The sequence below is a fragment of the Mus caroli genome, chromosome X, assembly GCF_900094665.2.
Source record: "Mus caroli chromosome X, CAROLI_EIJ_v1.1, whole genome shotgun sequence".
Classification (NCBI taxonomy): Eukaryota; Metazoa; Chordata; class Mammalia; order Rodentia; family Muridae; genus Mus; species Mus caroli.
Window position 1 is genome coordinate 97,813,834 of NC_034589.1, and position 9,071 is coordinate 97,822,904.

Genomic DNA, 9,071 nt, shown 5'->3' on the forward strand with positions numbered 1-9,071 from the left:
AAGAGGCAGAATCAGCTCATCCAGGTAAACAGGATGGGGAAGTCTGTTAGCAGCAGGGAGAAAGCAAGACAATGCTAAGAGAATGGGGTTTCAGAATTATCTGTGTGATGGGCAGGTCCAAAGATAGTCATATATGATACAACTCCAGGGCTGGGTTGCCTTTAGGGTTTTAAAGTAATTGAACAATCCTGATTATATTTACATTAGATTGATTGCTTTGGGCTGAAGCAATTTCCGACTTAAACATAAAGAGAAAATCCATTCACATATAAGGAGCAATAATAGTAGGAAATATCCTAGGACCTGACAAATAGGATCTGCTACACCTATGTTCAGAGGAATGGAACAACCCAAGAGGAATGAGATTTAATGACCAACGAGACTGGTGAGCGATGAGAGCTACAGCAAACTGTCTATATAGAGAAAGATGCAGGGAGTAAGAAGGCCATGCCCACAGACCACAGAAGCTCAAGGGAGGAGTGGAAAAAAAAAAGACTTAAGTCAACAGGAGGCCAAGGCTACATTATGACGACACCCGAATACACCAGAAGCAAGGTGGCATGCACAGAGAACCAGATGGAAGCTGAAGCAGTCATGAAACTACACCAGAGACAAGCTCCAGAAACTTAAGCCTATTTCTACAATGAAATATGGTCCAACAAGAACACTCTCAAATGGTATGACAGCTAATTTTGCTTTGTATCATACCTGGGAAGGGGGAACGTCAATTGAAGAACTGTCTCCATTATACTGACCTGTGGTGGTTAGTGCCACTTCTTGGTTGGAGGGCCTGGGCTGGATAAGAAAGATAGCTGAGCAACGCAGGGGAACAAGTCAGTTAGCATCAGTTCGTGCTCTCTCCATTTCCTACCTCCAGGTTCTTGCCTTGGCTTCCCTCTGTGACATATAAGTTAGATAAGCTCCTTCCTGCCTCACGTTTTCCGTCAGTGTTTTATCACTGTAAGCTAGGACAAAAGGAAGGCAGCTACTGGGAATTATACTAATATAACAAATCACTTTCACAGCCCAGCACAGGAGCTAATGAAAAAGGAAGCCACTAGGTTAGCTAAGGTTGCTCTTTGAAAAACAAACAAAAACCTGTTATGGAAACCGGTCATCAGCAAAAAACTGGACGGAACCAAGTGAATCAATCAAACCATTCCAGTTGAGCGTGGTAGTGCCTCAAATTCTGCTTGAGTCATGAGAATCACTGCAGGTTGGAAGCCAAACTGAGCTACACAGTGAATTCCAGGCCTGGGCTACAGAGCCAGAGCCTCAGAAAAGAAAACAACAATTAAAAGGAAAAAAAAACCTTCCAGCAATTTACAAAGGAGGGGCTGGAGAGTAGGCTTAGCAATTAAGAACACTTCCTGTTCTTAAGAGAGGACCTGTGTTCTGTAACTCCAGTTCTAGGTATCTAACACCCAACTTCTAACATCTTTGGTACTGTCTACATGGGATTCACTTACATACATAAAAAAAGATTAGAGCAGAGAATCAGATGCGTGAACATTTGAAATATAATTACGGAGAGTATAAGAACAAAGTGTAATAAAGCAGGTACTGGACACAAATAAAGCTCACTCACTTTTCTTCAAATCGTTTTCCTGGAACACAAATGCACTCATGTCTATGCACTGCCTAGATTTGTTTACATGCTACAACAGCAGAACTCATACGGCCCCTGAAACCAAAACTATTGTCGTATGAAAACTCAAAACTCTCTATGACAACATAAAGCCAGTGTTAGCAGAGCTGGTCTCATACTCAAAGACTTTCTTTTATATCATGTTAGAAATGAACACTGTACTAGATCTTCACAGAGCCTCTTAGCACACCCCCAGGCCTGAATGTGCTGACATGAACACACTAGCTACAGTGTGTGTGGGGGGAGATGGCTCACCAGGGAAGAGCACTGGCAGGCAGAGACCATCCCCAGCAGCCACACAGTGGCTCACAAACACCTGTAGCTACAATTTCAAGGATCCAATACCCCTGTCAGATCTTCCTAGGTACCAGGCACGCATGAGGTATACACCCATACATATGTAGACAAGCCACTCATATATAAATTAAAACTATAAATACTGTATGCAAGAAATAAGTCACAAATAATGGCACACATTTATAATTGCAGGCATTGGGGTGTAGAATTGAGTCTAAGTCAGGAGGATCACAAGTTCGAGACTGCGCATGCTATAGAGGAGTGATTTGAGCTTAATCATTGCCTGAGCAACTCAGTGAGATCTAAAAATAAAATGTTAAAAAAAATAGTGAAGGAAATTATATAGCTCAATGGTAGACTGCTACTTACTTCAGTAGCATGTACAAGCCCAGTGTCCACAGAAGACAAGTTATGATAAAAACTTTGTGAAGGCTAGGTATATACCAAAGCTGGTAGTGTGTTTTCCTAGTGTACATTGAGTCTCTGTTGATAAAATATCATTAGAAATATTTCAAAACAAAAATATATAATACTGCCGGGCGTGGTGGCGCACGCCTTAGATCCCACCACTCGGGAGGCAGAGGCAGGCAGATATCTGAGTTCGAGGCCAGCCTGGTCTACAAAGTGAGTTCCAGGACAGCCAGGGCTATACAGAGAAACCCTGTCTCGAAAAACCAAAAAAAAAAAAAAAACAATTATTATAAAGTATGGGAAATTATACTTATGCTCATCTCGTGAAAAAATTAGGCATATTGGTGACACATTCCTGTAATTCTAGTTCCTGGAGGTTATGATAAAGCAGGATTCTGAATTTGAGGCTGGACTTGACTATATAGCAAAACACTGTGTCAAAGAAAAACAAAAAAGAAACAAACAAAAATATTAAGTGTCACAAAGGAAAGAATGCTTAAGCTACATAAATTGTTGTGAGTTAGGCCGACACAATTTCTGAAACATGAGATAATAAAAGCCAGTGGTTCAAGCCTTAATCCTAAAACAAAAGAACTTCTGAGTTTGTGACCAGCTTGGAATACATAAGGAGATCCAAGACACCCTAACCCTAAGCTATGACACCCTGTCTCAAAAAGCAACCAAAGAAGCCAAGTTGAAGCAATTATCTCCCAAAGTGATCTTTTCCACTCATTAAACCCCCCAAAAAGTCAAAATCACAAAAGTATGTCAACCAAGGAAACAGAATTTCGACTCAGGATATGCACTCTAATTGCCTTACACTTGAGACCACACGCTGCAAAGGAGGTAAGGAAAGGCCAGGGAGATGGCTCAGCAGGTAAATGGGCTAACCATGTAAAAAGATGGATTTGGTACAAGCCACCCGTAACCCCAGCCCCGCTACAGAAGTGCCTCGAAGTGCCAGGCAAACTAGCCTAGAGTGCACAGCAGTAAACATGAGGACTAGCAGGCTTGAATTTGCATTTTGGATCATAGGATCAGACAGGGGAGTATGCTAGCCTCCATCTTGTACCAATATTCCTTCCCTCCTCAGCCTTTCCAAATGCTGGGATTACAGATACATGCCCCATATTCAGCTTACAATTGATGAACGTTACAAATAAAGCTTAATATAGTATCCTAGTATCAATGTAGAACTATGGCTACTCTCACATTACTAGACGGACTTATACTTCATCCAATTTTAGGAAATAATTACTGTAGCTTGCTTTATATAAATTCAAATAAGAGCAGTTTGGACTGGGGGCACAGCTCAGTGCAAATATCTTTGCCTAGCTTGTAACAGTCTTGAAAAGAGCCCAGGAGAAAAGGAGAACAGTATCTGTGATAAGTCTAAATAGAAATGCAAATTAATGTCCTATAATCATACAGGGGATACAGTGCGTCAGTTGTAAAATGATGCCATTAAATGATATTTAATGGCATGACATATGTTTGAGGTCTCCTTAATTTGAAACTGACAAAAACCATTAATGAGTCCATCCAAAAATGGCAAACTGTCAACCATCCCCCCACCAAAATGCAATCTGAACCTAGAAATAAAACACTAATGAATTTTAAAAAACTAAATGAATTAAAAAACAGCAAAGTTAAAAAATTGGATTCAGAATCCTTGGAAAGTAGGGAGTTTTTCTGGAAACTTAAGGCTAGCACACAGTCTTAGAAAAGCTACTGAGTGGACCAAATACCACCCAACAGCCAAAAGAAGAAAAGGTAAGTTTTTTCCCCCTTCATTTTTTTTGGTAAGAAGTCTTGGTATGCAGCCCTGACTGGATCCTCCTGGCTCAGCCTCAAGGGATGGCATTATAGGCATGAAACACTATACCAGTAAACTATTCCTTCCATACTCATCAACCACTTACCTACAGGAGTGAGATAACTGTTCGTTTGCCCACATCTCCTTTTGAGATATTCATGGAAACATTAACTCCTCAGAATCCTGAAAGTGGAACGGAAAGACAAATCATCCTGAACTTAACTACTGGGACAGTGTTAGAAATTAAAACAAACAAACAAACAAACAAACAAAAAACAACCCATGATTTGGTGGGGGTGATGCTGTCTATGGAAACTTTTAGAAGTGGCACCTAGCCGGCAGAGGTGGGTGTATGGAGGAAGACCCTGGAAGGTAATAACTGAGCCTTACTACCTCTCCCATTCTCTGCTTCAAGGTACAAGAAATCGTACCACAAGAGCCCATAGAAGCGAAGCAAGCATTAACTCTTTCCCATCATGATAGACTGTATTTTCTGGCACGGTAAGCCAAAGAAATCCTTGCATGTGTTGGCATGCTTGGGACTTATACAGTGTAAGCAGAAAATCAAGTCACACACAAATTAAATTAAAAACAACATAAAAAGCCGCCTCTTTTAAACTGCTTCTATCACATATTATTATCAAAGGGGTAAAACAAAGTAGTAAGGCTACTGAAAGAGTGTCTCAAAACCAAAAAGGGACATAGGTCTGGGAATGAGGCCATGCATGCAATCCCGAGTACCCAGGGAGCGGTATGGGATCAGAAAAAAATCTTATCTTTAGAGTAAAATTAAGCAAGTTGATTCAGGGCTAGAAAAATGGATCAGCAGTTAAAAACCACTTGCTAGTCTCAAAGGACCCAGTTTAGAATCTCAACACTCACATGGCGCCCAACCATCTGTAAATAGAGTTCAGGAGAGCTAAGGCTATCTTCAGCTCTCACCAGGCACTGCATTCACGTGGAACACAGGCAATGCATGCAGGCAAAACACCCATAAACATAAAGTAAAAAAGAAAAGCCAGGCGGTGATGGTGCACGTCTTTAATCCCAGCACTCGGGAGGCAGAGACAGGCGGATTTCTGAGTTCAAGGCCAGCCTGGTCTACAGAGTGAGTTCCAGGACAGCCAGGGCTACACAGAGAAACCCTGTCTTGAAAAACAAACAAACAAAAAACCAAACCAAACCAAAACAAAAGGAAGATAGACAAACAGAAAGAAAGGAAGGAAGGAAGAAAGGGAATCAAGTAGAGGAAAACTCACAAGGCCTCAACCCTAGAGAACTAACTGCAATCAACTAAAGGGATGCCTTGAGTAGGAGCAAGTCTTCACTAGGGAAGGGGACACTAATTGGTTAATCTTAATACCAAATGGTCAGTTCTGAAAACATACATGAGCAGGTCGTATGTAGGAACACACACACACACACACACACACACACACACACACACGATATCTGAAATTACATACATCCTGGGCTACATATAAAATGCTGACAGAAAATCAAACAAATAACAAACATAACAACATGGGAGCTTGGAGATGACACAGTGGCTAAGAGCTCTGGATGTTCTTCCAAAGGATCATGGTTCGATTCACAGCACCCACAATCATCTGTAACGCTGTAATTCCGGAGATGGGGTAAAAAGAGAGGATTTAAAAAGAAAGAATCATTTTCTATTAAGAGGCTGAGGCAATGTAGGTAAGTTTGAGGCCAATCTGATCAACAGTGAAACCCTATTTCTAATCAAGCTACAAAACAAACACACAAATGAAAAGTTGTACAAAGACTCAGAAAGCTAACTTTTTAAAAAATATATATATAATCCCAAAACCACCAAGTACTCTTGGAAATTCTTGCAGTACCATGGTTGTCTTAATCTAGTGAGGCATTCTTTTACAAGGCTGGCGAGATGGCCTTGATAGGAGGCCACTCTTCAACATTTTTCAATGATAGTTTTCTTGTATGTGCGGGTGTTCCGTGTACTGCAGTGCAGGGAGATGGCAAAAGACAACTTGTGGGAGCTGGTTCTCTCCTTCAGTTGGGTAGCTTGCAGGGGCTTGAACCCAGCTTTTCAGTTTGTTGGGTGACAAGCACCTTTACCCACTGATCCCTCCTATGGGAGGCCACTGAATTTTAAGATCCTGCTAAAGAGAAAATAGTCTCACGGAATGCAAGGGCAGAATGGCTTCTACCCTTACACTGGCATACTTTTGGTAAAACCTCCTCTCTCTATGGCTATTTTAAAGACAAGGTCTCATTTTGGATCTCCAGCTAGCTGGCCTGGAAATTGCTATGTAAACCAGGCTCAAATTCACAGCACCACCTGCCTCTGCTCTTCGGTACAGGGTCTAAAGGCATGTGCCACGATATCTAGCCAATTATGACTATTAGTTCTTGTCTGAAAGTTACTCTCACCTCACGTACAAACTGTCAGAGGCAGGTACCTGTAGACCCAGTTAACCGGAAGACCAAAGCAGTAGGATTGCTTCAGGCTAACGATTCAAGGTTAACCTATGGGAGGAAAAAATCTAAAATGTGAACAGAATTTTCAACATTTCCTATAATCGAATCCCAGTCATCATAATACTATTAGCTATTAAAATAATACCTAATAGCTATTAGTATTAAATACCTAATACTTAATAGTATTAAAACAAAACAGAAAACAGGGTTCGGGGGAAGTTCCTACTCTGTTCTGTCTGTCCATACTTATTACTGCATAAAGCTCTTCCCTGGGGGCTGGCATCCCAGATGGCTTAGTGAGTAAAAACACTGACTGCTCTTTCGAAGGTCCTGAGTTCAAATCCCAACAACCACATGGTGGCTCACTGCTACCTGTAATGAGATCTGATTCCCTCTTCTGGAGTGTCTGAAGACAACTACTGTGTACTTACATATAATAAATAAATAAATCTTAAAAAAAAAAGATCTAAGGCAAGAAAATTAAAAAGCCAGGTGTGGTGGCACACACCTTTAATCCCAGCACTTGGGAGGCAGAGGCAGGTGGATTTCTGAATTCGAGGCCAGCCTGGTCTACAGAGTGAGTTCCAGGACAGCCAGGGCTACACAGAGAAACACTGTCTTGAAAAACAAACAAACAAACAAACAAACAAACCCAAAAACAAAAGCTGTTCCGTCTTCAAAAGATTAGGACAGGGACCTGGAGGGTTGGTTCAGCTGTTAAAGGTACTTATTGCTTTTCCTGAGAACCTAGGTTCAATGCCTGCTTAAAACTGTCTGCAAGTCATTTCAGGGGACTTAACATTCTTTTCTAACCTCCATAGAAATCAGGCACATGCACAGTACACATACCTACATGTAAGCAAAACACTCATACACGTAAAGATAGATAAATAAATGTCTTTGAAAAGAGAGAAAAGATAAGGAGAGGAAGAAAGTGTGTTCGTAGCTGCCCTTGACAGAAGGTACTATAGAAGAGAAACTGCTATGGTGTTAGCTGAAACATCACTAGGTCACTCTTTTGCTTAGTGAGTCTGAAGAAGAGATAGTCATTCCTACAGACAGACAGACAAACTGACAGCATGATATGCCTGGGAAGAACAAAGGTACTTACATAGGAACATATCAAAATTGGCTTTCTGACTCCTGATTCCAGTTAGAAGCTATGGATTTCTGAACATTATATTTTGCTACATATACATATATATGTATGTAGCGTACCTATACATATAGGCATTCAGGGCAATGTTCATGTAGAGGCCAGGGGACTAAGAGTGCAGTCCTACTCCATTACTCTGTACTTTATTCTTGCGACATAGGATCTCTTACTGATCCTGGAGCTAGACTTAGTGGCAACAAGCCCCACTGCTCCTCATGTCTGTCAGCAACAGCCCTGGGGTTACATGCACTCGTGGCCATGTCAGGCTTTGTTTTTAGGGTTTTACTCTTATGTGTATACGTATGTGTGAGTCCATGGAGGCTAGAAGCGTATTGGATCCCCTGGAGCTGGAGTTCTAGGAGACTTGACCTGGACATTAGGATTGAACTCTTATCCAATGGAAGAGCAGCAAGACTTTTTTATTCTGCTGAGCCATCTCTCTGCCTTCCATAGCCAGCTTTTTATGTAGGTGTTAAGAACAGAAACTGAGGTCCTTATGTGCTCTAACCCACTAAGATTTTAAAATGTAAGAATAGGTCTGGTGTCCACTGGTAAACTGCTTGTCTAGTATCCCTAAGGTCCCTAGGACCACACGCCAGCAGTGTCAACAAGAAAATAAAAAATGTCAAGATGTCAAGCATGGTGACAAAGGCTTGTAATTGCCTGTAATTCCAGCTACTGGGAGGCTGAGGCAGGAAAAACAAAAGTATAAGTTTGCCTGGGCTATAGAGTGAATTCAATGGAAGCCTGGGCAATTAACCAAGATCCCTATCTCAAAACATGTTCTTCATCTTCTTCCTCATCATCTTCATCTTCCTCATCGCCTTCCTCCTCCTCCTTCTTAATTTATTTATTTAATGTATATGAGTACATTGTAGCTGTCTTCAGACACACCAGAAGAGGGCATCTGATCCCATTAGAGATGGTTATAAGCAACCACATGTGGTGGCTGGGACTTGAACTCAGAACCTTTGGAAGAGCAGTCAGGGCTTTTAATCACTGAGCCATCTCTCCAGCACACTGTGAAACTTCAAATACTTAAATAAAAAGTGTGGCAGGATGGGGTGGGTGTGCTGAAAAGATGACTCAGTGGTTAAGAATACTGGCCATTCCTCCTGGGGACTTTTTCCCACTTCTGGACTCTACTATCCATGCATGTGGTGCACACATCAATATAGGCAAAATACTCATAGACATACAATAACAATTTAAAACTCTTTTTACCGGGGCCTAGCAAACACAGAAGTGGATGATCACAGTCAGCTCTTGGATGGATCACA

The 9,071-nt window shown here is 41.4% G+C and overlaps 1 long non-coding RNA gene across 10 annotated transcripts in view; it reads right to left on the reverse strand.

Annotated features, from left to right (window-relative positions):
- The window catches only part of LOC110287272, a 52,390-nt gene that overhangs the window by 22,807 nt on the left and 20,512 nt on the right, over window positions 1–9,071 (reverse strand). For 7 of the 10 annotated variants that reach the window (XR_003835678.1, XR_003835685.1, XR_003835683.1 and 4 more), the window contains one exon: window positions 4,279–4,355. This is a non-coding gene — a long non-coding RNA (uncharacterized LOC110287272). Of the gene's footprint in view, window positions 1–755; window positions 813–4,278; window positions 4,356–6,587; window positions 6,684–9,071 lie in introns of all 10 variants that reach the window. The other 3 variants (XR_003835681.1, XR_003835682.1, XR_003835677.1) reach the window with 2 other exon arrangements.